The sequence below is a fragment of the Aegilops tauschii genome, chromosome 3 (genome assembly GCF_002575655.3).
Source record: "Aegilops tauschii subsp. strangulata cultivar AL8/78 chromosome 3, Aet v6.0, whole genome shotgun sequence".
Taxonomy (NCBI): Eukaryota; Viridiplantae; Streptophyta; class Magnoliopsida; order Poales; family Poaceae; genus Aegilops; species Aegilops tauschii.
In genome coordinates, this window is record NC_053037.3 from 224,154,854 (window position 1) to 224,173,418 (window position 18,565).

The window sequence follows — 18,565 nt, forward strand, 5'->3', positions numbered from 1 at the left end:
CCCCTGAGCAAGTTAAAGTTGAACCTAATATTGCTATGGTTAAAGATCTCTTGGCTGATAATATCGATGGGCATGTTATTTACTTCTGTGATGAGACTGCTAGAATTTCTAAACCTGGTGCTAAAGATAAACATAGACCTGTTGTAGGCATGCCTATTATTTCTGTTAAAATGGGAGATCATTGTTATCATAGCTTATGTGATATGGGTGCTAGTGCTAGTGCAATACCTCATTCTTTATACGAAGAAATTATGCATGATATTGCACCTACTGAGATAGAAGATGTCGATGTTACCATTAAGCTTGCCAATAGAGATACTATTTCACCGATTGGGATTGTTAGAGATGTTGAAGTCTTGTGTGGGAAGGTTAAATATCCTGCTGATTTTCTTGTTCTTGGTTCCCCACAAGATAGCTTTTGTCCCATTATATTTGGTAGACCCTTCTTGAACACTGTTAATGCTAGGATAGACTGCGAAAAGGATGTTGTTACTATTGGTTTGGATGATATATCTCATGAGTTTAATTTTTCTAAATTTCATAGACAACCCCGTGATGAGGAATTTCCTAGTAAGGATGAAATTATTGGTCTTGCTTCTATTGCTGTGCCTCCTAATGATCCTTTAGAACAATATTTGCTTGACCATGAAAATGATATGTTTATGAATGAAAGAAGGGAAATAGATGAAGTATTCTTTAAATAGGGACCCATTCTGAAACACAACTTGCATGTTGAAATCCTAGGGGATCCTCCTCCACCCAAGGGTGATCCCGTGTTTGAGCTTAAACCATTACCTGATACTCTTAAATATGCTTATCTTGATGAAAAGAAGATATATCCTGTTATTATTAGTGCTAACCTTTCAGAGAAGGAGGAAGAGAAATTATTGAAAACTCTGAAGAAGCACCGCGCTGCTATTGGATATAGTCCTGATGATATTAAGGGCATTAGTCCCACTCTATGTCAACACAAAATAAATTTGGAGAAAGACGCCAAACCAGTTATTGATCACCAACGACGGCTGAATCCTAAGATGAAAGAAGTGGTAAGAAAGGAAATATTAAAGCTCCTTGAGGCAGGTATAATTTATCCCGTTGCTGATAGTCAGTGGGTAAGTCCTGTCCATTGTGTCCCTAAGAAGGGAGGTATTACTGTCGTTCCTAATGATAAAGATGAATTGATCCCGCAAAGAATTATTACAGGTTATAGGATGGTAATTGATTTCCGCAAACTAAATAAAGCTACAAAAAAGGATCATTACCCTTTGCCTTTTATTGATCAAATGCTAGAAAGATTATCCAAACATACACATTTTTGCTTTCTAGATGGTTACTCTGGTTTCTCTCAAATACCTGTGTCAGCTGAGGATCAAGAAAAGACCACTTTTACTTGCCCTTTCAGTACCTTTTGGTTTATGTAATGCACCTGCTACCTTTCAAAGATGCATGATGGCTATATTCTCTGACTCTTGTGAAAAGATTTGTGAGGTTTTCATGGATGATTTCTCCGTTTATGGATCCTCTTTTGATGATTGCTTGAGCAACCTTGATCGAGTTTTGCAGAGATGTGAAGAAACTAATCTTGTCTTGAATTGGGAGAAATACCACTTTATGGTTAATGAAGGCATTGTCTTGGGGCATAAAATTTCTGAAAGAGGCATTGAAGTTGATAAAGCTAAAGTTGATGCTATTGAAAAGATGCTATGTCCTAAGGACATCAAAGGTATAAGAAGTTTTCTGGGTCATGCCAGTTTTTATAGGAGGTTCATTAAGGACTTCTCAAAAAAATTCTCGGCCTCTGACTAATCTATTACAAAAAGATATACCTTTTGTCTTTGATGATGATTGTGTAGAAGCATTTGAAATACTTAAGAAAGCGTTGATTTCTGCACCTATTGTTCAGCCACCTGATTGGAATTTACCCTTCGAAATTATGTGTGATGCTAGTGATTATGCTCTAGGTGTTGTTTTAGGGCAAAGAGTTGATAAGAAATTAGATGTTATTCAATATGCTAGTAAAACTCTAGACAATGCCCAGAGAAATTATGCTACTACTGAAAAAGAATTTTTAGCAGTTGTTTTTGCTTGTGATAAGTTCAGACCTTATATTGTTGATTCTAAAGTAACTATTCACACTGATCGTGCTGGTACTAAATACCTTATGGAAAAGAAAGATGCTAAACCTAGACTTATTAGATGGGTTCTCTTGCTACAAGAATTTGGTTTACATATTATTGATAGAAAGGGAGCTGAGAACCCCGTTGCATACAACTTGTCTAGGTTAGAGAATGTTCTTGATGACCCACTACCTATTGATGATAGCTTTCCTGATGAACAATTAGCTGCCATAAATGCTTCTCGTACTGCTCCATGGTATGCTGATTATGCTAATTACATTGTTGCTAAATTTATACCACCTAGTTTCACATACCAGCAAAAGAAAAAGTTTTTCTATGATTTGAGACATTACTTTTGGGATGACCCACATCTTTATAAAGAAGGAGTAGATGGTGTTATTAGACGTTGTGTACCTGAGCATGAACAGGAACAGATCCTACGCAAGTGTCACTCTGAGGCTTATGGAGGACACCACGCTGGAAATAGAGCTGCACATAAGGTATTGCAATCCGGTTTTTATTGGCCTACTCTCTTCAAGGATGCCCGTAAGTTTGTCTTGTCTTGTGATGAATGTCAAAGAATTGGTAATATTACTAGACGTCAGGAAATGCCTATGAATTATTCACTTGTCATTGAGCCATTTGATGTTTGGGGCTTTGATTATATGGGACCTTTTCCTTCCTCTAATGGCTATACACATATTTTAGTTGCTGTTGATTACGTTACTAAGTGGGTAGAAGCTATTCCAACTAGTAGTGATGATCATAACACCTCTATTAAGATGCTTAAATAAGTTATTTTTCCGAGGTTTGGAGTCCCTAGATATTTAATGACTGATGGTGGTTCACATTTTATTCATGGTGCTTTTCGTAAAATGCTTGCTAAATATGATGTTAATCATAGAATTGCATCTCTGTATCACCCACAGTCTAGTGGTCAAGTAGAATTGAGTAATAGAGAGCTGAAATTAATTTTGCATAAGACTGTTAATAGATCTAGAAAGAATTGGTCCAAGAAACTTGATGATGCATTATTGGCCTATAGAACTGCATAGAAAAATCCTATGGGTATGTCTCTGTATAAAATGGTTTACGGAAAAGCATGTCACTTACCTCTCGATCTAGAACATAAGGCATATTGGGCCATTAAAGAGCTCAATTATGATTTCAAACTTGCCGGTGAGAAGAGGTTATTTGACATTAGCTCACTTGATGAATGGAGAACCCAAGCCTATGAGAATGCCAAACTGTCGTGGAATTGTCACGGCAGATGTCCTAGTGGGAGGACTTAATCGTGAGGCCAACGCATCTATGTGGTAGCTTGAGAGGGGTTGAGCGGAATCAAGAGACGCAGCAGAAGACAAGGATTTAGACAGCTTCGGGCCCCGGGAAACATCATCCGGTAACAACCCTACATGCTGTTTGAGGCTAGACCTCCTTATCATCACCAGGGAGTCGCCGTAAACCGGCTCTCCTAGTCATGTCTAGCCCTAAGATTGTTTCTTCTTACTTGTGTCCCTCTTTGGGGAGCCCTGCCCCTCCTTATATAAGTTGAAGGGGCGGGTTACATGTGGAGTCCTATTAGGATTAGGACTAGTCTACCTTCTAATACAAACCGGATACAAGTCCGGGTCTTAACTCCTTGTAAGGTAAATATTCCTTATGCCTTTCCTTGTAAACCGGCCCACCATAGTATGAACCGGCCTTCTGGGCCTTGGGCCTTGTCATCCATCTGGCCAGCCCACCGGGTTATAAGTGAGTCGCCAAGTCCGGCCGGGTTATACTTCGTGTCGGGTTACGCCGCGGGGTATATCCCCGACATTAGCCCCCAGTTTAATTTGGATTTATCCATGTTAAACTAATCTGCAACATAAACACAAGAACAAATTTGGCGGGTTGAGCTCCGCTTTAAATATTCTTATACCGGCACTTTATCATCCTTAATTCCTTGTCATTTCTTCCTTCTAAAAAATCCAAGTCAATATACCAGCTTCATAATCAATTTGCTTGCAGAAGATATTTTGTAAATAAAGAATCCATTTGAATCGGCCTTCAATGCTCTGATTTGACAAAAATATTGGTCTTCAAATATTCAACTGATATCAGCCGGTTTGAAAATGTAGAACTTGCCGGTTTATTATTGCCAAAATTGTCGGGTTATGAAAACTGATGATCCCGGGTCATGACCGCTTATAGACGCCGGGTTATAATTGTTGCCAACGCCGGGTCACACAATTAATCTTCCTGATTTGCCCTTTATAAAAACTGATGATCCCGGGTTATAAAGATGTTCCTCCTTTATATGCATATTACCTGTAGCCCCCAAGTCTTAAGAGGAGAACATAGTGATAGCTTAAGACTTGTTTCAATATAAATGTTGCAACCTTGAAGAAATCCAGATTGTTCATCGCAGTCACTAGTCACAATTGAATATTCCATATTATGTAGCCCCCAAGTGCGAGGTTGTCATGCTTGCAGCAACCTGGGACTTTTTAATTGCCTGATGCTCAAAAAACTTCAACCAGTGTAGCCCCCAAGGGCCGGGTCATTATGCAATAATGAGCAGGGACTTTATAAATATGATCATGTAGATTTGAATAGCAACATGTAGTCCCCAAGGGCCGGCTCGGTAAGATAATATTGAGCTAGGACTTCATATATAATTCATTGAAAATAACATCATATGATGTAACCCCCATCATGGGGCTTGAACCCACGTCCACAAGGTTAAGAGCTTTGTGCTTTACCAACTGAGCAATAAACCTTCAATATAATGGATTAAGACTTGTGTACCTTGAATTGTTGATAGGAGAAATTGGTAGCCCCCAAGGGCCGGATCATTACACTATGATTAGTCGGTTCTTCAATAAGGTGAGCAAAAAATGACTTTCCATTAGCCCCCAAGTGTCATGGTGCATGCTTGCAGCGACATGAGACTTGCATATTTGATGTACTCTCAACTTGAATAATGTAGCCCCCAAGTGCTGGGTTGTAAGCCTGCAGCGACTCGGGACTATTCCTTCAATCGTAGAATAAATCATATCCATTGATAATACGATAGCCATTGCGCTAAAGCGGCTTTGAAAACCTTAATCATAATACTGGTTATTGATAACCATAATAAAAATCCAGCCATGTTGGCTATTAAAGATTTGAACAATATACCCAATGATTTATAAGCGCATGATTCCAATGGCGCAATCCAAATATATACTGGCAACTTATAGTCCAAAGCCAGGCCGGGTTAACAAACACCGGATAATTTCTCATCATACACTGGGGACTTATCGTCTTAAAGCCAGGCCGGGTTAATAAACACCGGATAATTTCTCATCATACACTGGTGACTTACTGTCTTAAAGCCAGGCCGGGTTAATAAACACTGGTGATTTATAATTATGCTTTATTCAACCTATTTCTGCATACAGCAAGTTTAAAGTGTCCTGGGGTTTACCGCCGGATGGGGCATAATGCCCAACATATAACCTGGGTTGACAACCAAGGCTGCACTTAAGCATAATCAAATATGAAATATATCATACCTGTGACATTGAATCACATCGTTGGTTGGCCAACTTTATTGTAGTAAAGGTGATAACCCCAATCTTGAGTACTGATAACTCCTTCCATATTGTGCCGGCTTATGATAAAACCATACCGGGTTGTGATAAACACCGGATTATCCATATATAACACTGGCGACTTATAGTCGAAACCAGACCGGGTCAATAAACGTCGGCTTATAACTGATCATGTACTGACAACTTGTAGTTGAAAGCCAAGCCGGGTCAATAAACGCCAGTTTATCAAAAACATCCTAAATCTCATCAAAGGAGAAAAAACTTGGCAAACAAAAGCATATGAAAACTTGTAGTCGAGGCTTTTCACGGGCTGCCAGGCCCCAAATTCGAGGCTTTTCATGGGCTGCCAGGCCACTGAGTTAAACCATTTCACAAAGCCTTTTAAGATGGTCCTCAATCCTTAACCAATCATCGTTTTAACGTTGACAAGTTCAGGGTCTTATCAGATTGACTTGTCGAAGTTCGGCGGGTCATACCAGGTTTACCTGGACGGAGTGACTTACTTAAAAAGGCAGGCTAACCCGGGGTTTTAGGTGTATACACCAGGCTTGCAAGCCGTGGCTTGCTAGCCTATTACAAGTGTAGATTCTTTGTTCATTGCGATAGCAAAGAATCCCCAAGCAATATTTTGAGCTGTGCTCAGTGGGTGCCTATGTTTGAGCTGTTCTTTTGCAACACTCTCTTAGGCCCCTAAGTAGTTTTCTGGTGTAGCTATGGTTCGGACACGACCAAGCCCCCAAGTGATTTTTTTTATATGGCTTTATAAGCCGAATCAATGGGTAATCATAACTTTGCTATATAAAGCAGAAGCCCCCATGTGATCAATAATATGATAAGCCAATCAGGCAGGATACCCATGTTTGAACCGCGCATCATGGCAACAGGTCCTCTTCGGCAACCTTTAACTTTTTGCAAGAGATAAATTCTTCTTGAACCAGGATTTTTTAACCGGATATTGAGAGCGTCAGAGCTTTGTGGGAGACATCTTTCTTTTGAACCGGATTTTAAACCGGAATCTTCATTTTCAGCCGGAAATTTTCTAACGGCCTTTAAACTCGAACTTGCGAGAAGTTAATTCTTTTTTGAACTGGAAATTCTTAAACCGGATTTGAGAACTTCAGTGAGGCTGACTTCCCTTGAACCGGATTGTAAACCGGATATTTGAGAGCTTCAGTTAGACTGACTTCCCTTGAGCCGGATTTTAAACCGGAATCCTTTCTGATGACCCGGAACTTCTTTATTGAGCCGGGATTTTGTAACTGTCATATACTTTCTAAGCCGGAAATTTTCCGACAGCCTTTAAATTTTTATCAATATAACAGTAGCCTCCGGGACCGGGTTATCTTTCCCTCCGACGTCCTGGGGTTCTTGAATTAACTGAAAACCGGCAACATTTGCTGAGTCATATCATTGTAGCCTCCGAGTCTCAAGGCGACTCGAGGAGTTGGCTTAAGATTCTCCATATTTTGACCGTGATATAAACCGGCATAAATTGTATATCATTGGTGTTTGATAGCACGATGTGAATCCACAGAAGATTGAGGTGACTGCGATGGGTTATAAATGATCCCGTATGAGCCGGCTCAGCAACTCGGCCAATGGTCCCTTCCAACTGACGATTTGAAGTTAACCAAACTGTAGTGGCGACGACTTGTGCCCCTGCCCATTGAACAACCCAGAGCAGACGGCAGTTGATAGTATGTGATAATTTGCCTCCATTTTGTTGAAAGAAACGGGGCTACCCAAGCAGTGACTTGCTCATATTCAATAAACAGCTCATGCAGACAGGTGCGGCCCAGTATGTTGATGTAGACCAGGCCGTGAGAGACGGACGACAAAGATGACCGCAGCATCAGAGGTGGCTCGGACAGATGAGTCGGCCGCGGCATTGTAATCCGGCGCGGACGGGCGAGTTAACCACATCATGTTGATGTAAACCGGTCTGCAGAATGACGGCTATTCATCGAGCTTGATGGTGTGGTTATATGCTAGCGCATTATAATGGTGGTGCGAGCTATACATCCATGACACGGCCATAGCTTTTGTGATGAACAATTGCCCCTGCATAAATAATATCGCAAGCCGGAGTAATTTGTTCTTTTTAAAGAATAAAAAATGTATAAAAATTGATTGGACAGATTTCACCTTGATATGTTAGGTCAGAAGTTATCCACAGTGGAATTGATGATCACCACGGGCGAGTCGGCCGCCGGAGCAGACGAATGAACCAGCCGCGGCGTTTTGTAAGCCGGTGCGAACGGGGAGAGTCGGCGGCGGCATTGTAAACCGGTGCGGACGGGCGAGTCAGCTGCGGTGTTGTTGTTGCAGACTGAGCCATAGAGGTGGCGGTTTGCACACATATTTGTTGAATAATGCGGTATGGTTGGATGCTGGCGCTTGATAATATTGGCACGAGCTTTATATCCGTGACATAATGATCATTTTTGCAGCAAATAATTGTCCTGCATTAATAATATTGCAGACCAAGGCAAAGATAAACTGTTCTTTGATAAAACAATAAGTGCTAATAAAATAATTTATACGGATATCACCTGATGTTTGTGAACGATAGATGATAGTAATGCTCCATATGGTCAGGCGAGTTAACTGCGGGCGCGGTAAACCGCGCGGACGGCGAGTCAACCGCGGGCGCGGTCCCGGCAAGTGTATGTAAACTGGGCCACAGGGACGACGACTTGCGCTCATATTCATCCGGCAGCATGGTATAGATAATTGCTAGCGCAAAAGTGATGTAAGCGTGCGTCCCTTACGCACACCTGTGTAATGAATATTGATCCTGCAAAAAAATATCACAAACCAGAGTAATCGTTTTCAAACAATTTAACCCGTGCGGATAAAACATATGGAACAGATAGCGCTTGCTGATTACCAAATGAGCGCAGATGCTGGTAACGCATAATGCCTTGCCCAGTGGGACTCCTACCCCATTATTGTTGGCAGACTAGTCTTTGAGTCAACATGCATGCATGCACTGCTCCAAGTGCTCCATTATCCCCCAATTTTCTTTTGCTTTGTACCAGTAAAACAAAATCACACTAGCAGGGGGTGCCTTGGCAAAGAGGCGGCGATTCACGACGCTTTAGGGATGAGATGGCTGTGACACCCTCGTTTTTATTTGGATTTTGCAAAAGATTTTATTTGACTTGAGGGAGGTGATTTAAATTTTTCTTCAAGAGAACTCTCCCTCTAAAATATTTTTCTTTATGGAAAAAGTTTTATGTGGATTCACCCAAGATCTGCCTTTGATCTTGGAGGTTCTTGCTTTTCATTTGGACTCAAGACAAAACACTTTTCACTTGGGAAATTAACTTTTGAAAATCTCCTTGAAATTTGCACTATGGCTTTTGGAAAGTCCTTTGCCACTTTCAACAATTTCTTCTTGCCATGACCTTAGTGCAAATCCTCTCTCCTAACCCTTCCCTCACCTTTGGATCATGATCTGCATCAAATCCAGTAAGTTGAACCTCCCCATGTGGTTATTTCCATTTAAATTCTATTCAAAGAAATTTCTGTCTTCTCCTCTAGCTCTTGGAGATTTACAAAGGAACTCCTTTTTCTGTTTTGGTTTTTGCCACCAAACCAACTCTCCCTCCTAGTCCTTTGAAACCCCAACCTAGAACTATGAAGATCCACTGGTCTTCAGTTCAAAATTTTCAAACTACACTTGCTGCAAGTTTGGACCAGATTTGCCAAATTTGGTGAAATTCATTCCAAACCTTCTCCAAAAATTCCAAGTAAAATCAGGCAGCCTCTGGGTGCATTGAGTGGTCATCTCACCAAGTTACAGCTCCAGAAAAATTTATCTCATGGCCAAAACCTCCTGTCGAACACCTGCAGTGCATGGTCATTGTCAAGTTCAGAGTTTCAGAGATTCAGTCAAGTGGCTGCTGTCGTTTTCTTCAGAAGCGGACGTCGATCTCGCCAGTGCCACCGCGTCGCCTTGCTCCTCGTCCCCGCCCTCTTGTTCCTGCACCGCACGAACGCCTGGCGCCTTGCGGGCGTCGGCGACGAGCAGCAGAAGGTGCGCCGCCCCGTGACCGACACCCGGCGGCGGCTTTGCGGACGCCAGCAGGAGACACGGCGCCGACGACGCCACCAAGGGCCGCCCAAACCACCGGAGCTCGCCGCGTGGCCTTCCACTCCCCCGAACGCGCTGCCGCTCTCGTCGTGAACCGCAGGCCGCGGAGCATGCTCTTTGCCGCCGTTGAGCCCGTGCGGTCACCTCACCGTGGACCGACACCATTACGCCAAGACCGACCCCGTTTGGCTGCAAAACGAGTCCAGTAACCTCCACTGATGCTGCCCGGCCGCTCAAACCCCCGCCAACCCACTGCTCCGCCGTAATCGCTCACCGGAGATTCTCCATTCACGGCCACCCCGTCGATCTGCCTATAAATAGAGGCCCCGAGCTTCAACTCGAGCACCCACCAGCACTGCACTCCCCCTAGAGCAAGCCTAGCCACTGGTAGAGCCCCGAGGAGGTCTCCTTCCTCGACTCCGGCCGCCGCGACCCGCCACGGGATCCAGCCCGATTCGCCCCCGTGTGTGCTCCTCCGCCTCCATTCTCTTGCCAGTAGCTTCACCTTGCATCCCTCGTTCTGACCCGCGCCTCAATTCGTAGCTTGCAGCCCTCCACCGGAGTTCCCCATCCTCACCCAAGCCGCCGTCCGCCGGAGAAAGTGTCGCCGTCGACTTAGTGCTCCCCGTTGGACGAGTCCACCACCCACCGACGCGGAAGAGGACGCTGAAGCTCTTGGTACCCTCTGTTCCTCCTAACTCGCCGTGGTTCGACGCCGGCGTCCACCGCAGTCTTCGGGCGCCGGCGAGCTTTTCAAACCTGACATGTGGACCCCGCATGTCAGCCTCTGTTCTTTTATTCGCGAACTGTTTTCTGTTGGCGCCTTCAGGCAGAATACGTTTTCTCCTTTGCGCTTGCGCATTCCTAGCCGAAGCGTTTTCTGTTTTCTCAGTTAAAACCCTGGAACTTTTCTGTTTCATTACAGATAAGTCCCTGGACAGAAACCTTTATAACTTTTTAATAAAAAGGTATTTTTGAGTGATTCTTTTTCTGACAATCTTCAAATTTTGTCTAGTTTTTTTATGGGATTTATTTGAAAAATATTTGGAAAGGTTTCTGTGCATGTGTTGGTTTTCACGTTAGTACCCGTTTCGTGATTGCCGTAGGTTCCGGGGGAGGTGACGGAGCCGCGAACTTCGCCGAGCTAGACTCCGACTTCTCCGAACCAGGCAAGCATGTTTTGAACATTTGATATGACATATGTTTTACATGTTCACGTGAGAGTTTGTGCGTGGCATATGGGTGTCGGTAAATACCTCGTTGCTTGTAAGGCAATGACCCGGTTGTTCCAAAGTTGCGATGACCTCTGATTAGAGGTGGCCTAATCATGTGGTGACATGAAGGGCAGCAAGGTGGTACTGTTGTAGCATGCCAGCCTTGCGTCATCTGACTCTCTTCGACGTTAATGTGGTTGGAGCCGCGTTATCGATCTTTTTCCTCATGTTCCGAAGTTGCGATGATCTCTGATGAGAGATGGCCAAATCATGTGGTGACATGAATGGCGGCAAGGTGGTACTATTGTAGCATGCCAGCCTTGCGACATCCGACTTTCTCCGACGTTAACGTGGTTGGAGCCGCGTTACCGTTCTTTCCCCTTTCCGTGCTACCACATGTCTCATTGCCAGGATGCGGTTTAGTAAGTTGGTAACCTCTTTCCGTGTACACACCAAACAGAGAGGCCGGGATGATGGTACCTTGGCCCAGGATTAAAGCCAGTCATCCGGTAAGGGGGCATGGGTGTTTCCGGTTGGGACCGAGAGGGGGGGCACCCCCTTAAAGCGCGCGTATAGAAATTTGATCCCATGCTACGCGAGGTTGTAGCCTCCCCGTCTCAAGGTTTTTCTTGAAAGTTGCCGAGGGTGATCCCTGGCTTTGGATGGTTAAATTGGGTGTGTACTGGTTAGACGTGTTTCTTCCAAAACACCGTAGACGGAACTAGTCCCCGTGACTATTGAAATCCGTTGGCTGTGGTTAAGTACAAACTCTGCAGAGTCAATTCTTTCCAAATCATCGTACCCATGATCAAGCAGTGTAAGAATTATATCCATATCTATCTATGTGACAAAACTTGCCCCGGTGAACAAGCTCAAGTGGCAAATCCAGAATAATTGTTATTCCTGTGGATGGACTAACTTTATATTTGTCTCATGCCTGTGATAATTTATGTTCCCAAGCTATTGTATTAATGAGTTGTGATATAAGCCCTTTATGTGACGTCGCGCAGACGTCCGACTGTGGCGTGTACTTGTTTCTTACGTTAAATATAAGCCCTTTATGTGATGTCGCTCAGACGTCCGACTGCGGCATGCACTATCTATTATTTTCTGTTATAAGCCCTTTTTGTGGTGTCGCCCCGACGCCTGACTATGGCATTATTGTTCCGCATTTTCCGCTCCAGGAGTCTTTCAGACACTCGTTTGGCACCCGCATTAATATTCCGCATTTTCCGCTCGAGGAGTCTTTCAGACACTCGTTTGGCACCCGCATTAATATTCCGCATTTTTCCGCTCGAGGAGTCTTTCAGACACTCGTTTGGCACCAGTATTACAATTCTGCAGTTTCCGCTCGAGGCGTCTTTCAGACACTTGTTTGGCACCAGTATTACTATTCTGCAGTTTCCGCTCGAGGCGTCATTCAGACCCTCGCTTGGCACCCAGTATTTATTACCGTTATGTCTAATCGCACCAGTTAACTTGTTCATATGCTTCATGTTTACATTTGTTATATCTTATGTCCGAACTGTCTTGCGAGTACTTTCATAGTACTTACCTGGCTTGTTGATTTGGCCAGATGTTGACGAAGGCGATCTCTTGGATGAAGAGTTTGATAGCGCGTCCGATGCCTAGAGGAGTCCCAGTCAGTCCTGCGCGATCCCGGATATTGGTCACTTGTATTGTATACGCTTCCGCCGCCCGCAATAAGTCTTCTCGAGCCTCACTCTGACGCTCGAAGAGCTGTAGTCTTCTGGAATCATATCACTCGCTTCGCGGTGATATTTCCACCACCGTTATTATCGTGAGTTAGTAGTTGCCACCCTATCCGCCGTTTTGTTTTAGCGGCGCGCTTGTACTAAATTGTTGGGCAGTCTCTGCTCAACCTTGTATTATATTTAGTACTCCTGGTATTTTTCTTCTGTGACCAAGATATTGTCTACCAGTGAGAAGGAATTCTTCCTCGCTGGTCCGTAAAAGGGATTGGTCTCTCAATAATTATTTTATTGAAAAACCGGTCGTGACAATGGCCGTGGAGGCGGAGACGCGGCAGCTCAGCGAGGACGGGTGGATCTGGCAGCCGGGTGTCACGCGGGGGGGCGCAGTAGTCCAGATCGCGGCCAGCTCCGTTTCCGGATCATGACCCCCTTTTTTTTCCTTTTTTTTAATGACGATGCGGGTCGACTCGGAGGTGGCTTAACGCGCTGGAATCTTCCCTTAATGCTTCAGACGTCTTCTCATGATAAATAGGAGCTGATCTTGTTCTGATTCAAGCTCGCGTGCTAGTAGTAACAGTAGCACTATTAATCAAAACAGATCTCGAAAACCGTGCAACTACTACTCCTAATACTTGGCCATGACTTTTCCATGAGCGCAGCAACATCAATGATCAATCCAATCTTCTTGGGAGCTGCTCGTGTCGCTGCTTGTTGCCTTTGCCGGCGAGTATCAAAGAGTCCGGCCAGGACACGGCTAACTTTGCTAAATCAGATATCATCTCGGTTTGTACGGCAACCGCTGCAACAGGTGTAGATCTGCCTTCAAATTTGACGGTTCGTCGGGTCATGTCCGCCACACAGAACGCAACCCTAATTTTCCATGAAACTTTGTACTGCTAATTCCAAAGTTAATTATGATCCTGACCGCAGAACAATGAATTTGCTGGTTCTGCTCAATCTTCTATACATTGTCGCTGAAAACTTCTTCGATCTTGACTGATGATCTTTGTAGTTGACATTAATTCTTCCACGCCGGCTCTTGCGGATCCGGCGGGCCACAGCTTCTCGGTCCCAGAAAGAGATCCCTTCAAGAACTCAACACCACTGTCGCAGGCTCCACAGTCGGCGCCAACTGTCGTGGAATTGTCACGGCAGATGTCCTAGTGTGAGGACTTAGTCGTGAGGCCAGCGCATCTATGTGGTAGCTTGAGAGGGGTTGAGCGGAATCGAGAGACGCAGCAGAAGACAAGGATTTAGACAGCTTCGGCCCCGGGAAACATCATCCGGTAACAACCCTACATGCTGTTTGAGGCTAGATCTCCTTATCATCACCAGGGAGTCGTCGTAAACCGGCTCTCGTAGTCATGTCTAGCCCTAAGATTGTTTCTTCTTACTTGTGTCCCTCTTTGGGGAGCCCTGCCCCTCCTTATATAAGTTGAAGGGGCGGGCTACATGTGGAGTCCTATTAGGATTAGGACTAGTCTACCTTCTAATACAAACCGGATACAAGTCCAGGTCTTAACTCCTTGTAAGGCAAATATTCCTTATGCCATTCCTTGTAAACCGGCCCACCATAGTATGAACCGGCCTTCTGGCCTTGCGCCTTGTCATCCGTCTGGCCAGCCCGCCGGGTTATCAATGAGTCGCCAAGTCCAGCCGGCTTATACGTCGTGCCGGGTTACGTCGCGGGGTATATCCCCGACACAAGGATACAAAAGCATGAGTTTAATATAGGTGATTATGTGTTGCTATACAACTCTCGTTTAAGATTTTTTGCAGGAAACCTTCTCTCTAAATGGGAAGGTCCTTATGTTATCGAGGAGGTCTATCGTTCCGGTGCCATAAAAATCAACAACTTCGAAGGCACAAATCCGAAGGTGGTGAACGGTCAAAGAATCAAATATTATATCTCAGTTAATCCTATAAATGTTGAAACTAATGTTATTGAAACCGTAACCCCGGAGGAATACATAAGAGACACTTTCCAGAACGTTTCAGACTCTGAAAAGGAATAGGTATGTGGTACGGTAAGTAAACCGACTTCAAAACAGTTCTAATGGCAATTTTTCTCTGTTTTGGAATATTTAAGAAAATAGGAAATTAAGAAGCAGTCCGGGAAGGACACGAGGCTTCCACGAGGGTGGGAGGCGCGCCCTACCCCCTGGGCGCGCCCCCTACCTCGTGGGCACCTCGTGAGCTCTCCGGACTCCGTTTTCTTGCACGATACTTCTTTTGGTCGGTAAAAATTCATTATATAATCTCCCGAAGGTTTTGACCAACGTATCACGCAATTATCCTCTGTTCTTGTTTTGAGTTGTTTTCTGTCAGGGTTGTCAAGGCTAGGCATCATGTCGTCCCCCTCCTCCAACAATGGTGAGAACGATGCTTGGCTAATGAAGATAGAGCTGAAGAGGGAAGAACCCATGGAGACCAACAAGGATGAAGGGATCAAGAAGGCCACGGAGGACCAAGCTCCAGCAGTAGAAGAAGAAGACATCCCTCCACCTCATCAAAATCTTCTTACCCCAACTAGGATTGAAGCTTTCAAGATGATTGAGTTAGCTCGTATACAAAACAAGTATCTCACACGTGAAAATATTTTGTTGAAGGAGCATATCGTCGCACTCAAGGGCATTATCCGCAAGTTGGAGGATCTCTTATGCTCGATGTGCAACTATCCATCATCACCACCATCTTCTTCACCAGCAAAGGAGATATAATCACATGGGTATGGGCACTCCCCTTGGCAACTGCCAAGCTTGGGGGAGGTGCCCTGGTATCGTATCACCATCACACTCCTATCTTTACCGTTTTTCTTAGTTCGATCCTTTTGGTAATATCTTGATCTAGTAGAATAAAATTTTAGTATGATTTAGTTTTGTGTTTTGCTTTATGATCCTTCTATGTAATCGAGTCCGTGAGCTATATATAATAAATATTAGTGTTGAGTCAAGGGCTTTATTATCTTGCTATGATCTTGAGTGAATAAAATAAAAAAGAAAGAAATAAAAAAATATCATATTGATCTTATGGAGAGTAATGACTTCACATATAAAGAGTATGATGATTAAAAGTTGTTGAGAGTTGACAAACATAGTTTTGGTCATCGTTGCAATTAATAGAAAGTAATAAATAAAGAGAGGTTTTCACATATAAATATACTATCTTGGACATCTTTTATGATTGTGAGCACTCATTAAAGTATGACATGCTAAAGAGTTGACGTTGGACAAGGAAGACAACGTAATGGGTTATGTTTTCTTATATCCGAAATAAAGTATATTGTCATGGATCATCCAACATGTTGAGCTTGCCTTTCCCCCTCATGCTAGCCAAATTCTTTGCACCAAGTAGAGATACTACTTGTGCTTCTAAATACCCTTAAACCCAGTTTTGCCATGAGAGTCCACCATACCTACCTATGGATTGAGTAAGATCCTTCAAGTAAGTTGTCATCATTGCAAGCAATAAAAATTGCTCTCTAAATATGTATGATTTATTAGTGTGGAGAAAATAAGCTTTATACGATCTTGTGATGTGGAAGAAATAAAAGCGACGGACTGCATAATAAAGGTCCATATCACAAGTGGCAATATAAAGTGACGTTCTTTTGCATTAAGATTTTGTGCATCCAACCATAAAAGCACATGACAACCTCTGCTTCCCTCTGCGAAGGGCCTATCTTCTACTTTTATCTTCTACCCCTATGCAAGAGTCATGGTGATATTCACCTTTCCTTTTTACATTTTATCCTATGGCAAGCACATTGTGTTGGAAAGATCCTGATATATATATTCAATTGGATGTAAGTTGGCATGAACTATTATTGTTGACGTTACCCTTGAGGTAAAAGGTTGGGAGGCGAAACTATAAGCCCCTATCTTTCTCTGTGTCCGATTAAAACTCCATCACCACAAGTATTGCGTGAGTGTTAGCAATTGTGAAAGACTAAATGATAGTTGAGTATGTGGACTTGCTGAAAAGCTCTTATATTGACTCTTTCCGATGTTATGATAAATTGCAATTGCTTCAATGACTGAGATTATAGTTTGTTGGTTCTTAATGAAGTTTCTGATTCATACTTGACATTGTGAATAGATTATTACTTGAGCATAAGAAATAATATGACAATATCTATATATGTTGCTGTTATAAGAATGATCATGATGCCCTCATGTCCGTATTTTATTTTATCGACACCTCTATCTCTAAACATGTGGACATATTTATCGTTATCGGCTTCTGCCTGAGGACAAGCGGGGTCTAAGCTTGGGGGAGTTGATACGTCCATTTTGCATCATGCTTTTATATCGATATTTATTGCATTATGGGCTGTTATTACACATTATGTCACAATACTTATGCCTATTCTCTCTTATTTTACAAGATTTACATGAAGAGGGAGAATGCCGCAGCTGGAATTCTGGGCTGGAAAAGGAGCAAATATTAGAGACCTATTCTGCACAACTCTAAAAGTCCTGAAACTTCACGGAAGTCATTTTTGGAATTTATAAAAAATACTGAGCGAAGAAAATACCAGAGGGGGCCCACACCCTGGCCACGAGGGTGGGGGCGCGCCCTACCCCCCTGGGCGCGCCCCTGCCTTGTGGGCCCCCTGGCAGGCCCCCGGTGCCCATGTTCTGCTATATGAAGTCTTTCGTCCGAGAAAAATCATAAGCAAGCTTTTGGGAAGAACCTCCGCCGCCACGAGGCGGAACCTTGGCGGAACCAATCTAGGGCTCCGGCAGAGCTGCTCTGCCGGGGAAACTTCCCTCCGGGAGGGGGAAATCATCATTATCGTCAACACCAACGATCCTCTCATCGGGAGGGGGTCAATCTCCATCAACATCTTCACCAAGACCATCTCCTCTCAAACCCTAGTTCATCTCTTGTATCCAATCTTTGTCCCAAAGCCTCAGATTGGTACCTGTGTGTTGCTAGTAGCGTTGATTATTCCTTGTAGTTGATGCTAGTTGGTTTATTTGGTGGAAGATCATATGTTCAGATCCTATATGCATATTAATACCCCTCTGATTATGAACATGAATATGATTTGTGAGTAGTTACGTTTGTTCCTGAGGACATGGGAGAAGTCTTGCTATTAGTAGTCATGTGAATTTGGTATTCATTCGATATTTTGATGAGATGTCTTTCCTCTAGTGGTGTTATGTGAATGTAGACTACATGACACTTCACCATTGTTTGGGCCTAGAGGAAGGCATTGGGAAGTAATAAGTAGATGATGGGTTGCTAGAGTGACAGAAGCTTAAACCCTACTTTATAAGTTGCTTCGTAAGGGGCTGATTTGGATCCATATGTTTCATGCTATGGTTAGGTTTACCTTAATACTTCTTTTGTAGTTGCGGATGGTTGCAATAGGTGTTAATCATAAGCGGGATGCTTGTCCAAGAAAGGACAGCACCCAAGCACCGGTCCACCCACATACCAAATTATCAAAGTAACGAACGTGAATCATATGAGCGTGATGAAAACTAGCTTGACGATAATTCCCATGTGTCCTCGGGAGCGCTTTTCTCTATAAAAGAGTTTGTCCAGGCTTGTCCTTTGCTACAAAAAGGATTGGGCCATCTTGCTGCACTTTATTTACACTTGTTACTTGCTACCCGTTACAAATTACCTTATCACAAAACTATCTGTTACCAATAATTTCAGTGCTTGCATAGAATACTTTACTGAAAACCGCTTATCATTTCCTTCTGCTCCTCGTTGGGTTCGACACTCTTACTTATCGAAAGGACTACGATAGATCCCCTATACTTGTGGGTCATCAGTGGAGCTACGAGGGGCCCACGAGGGTGGGGGCGCGCCTACCCCCCTA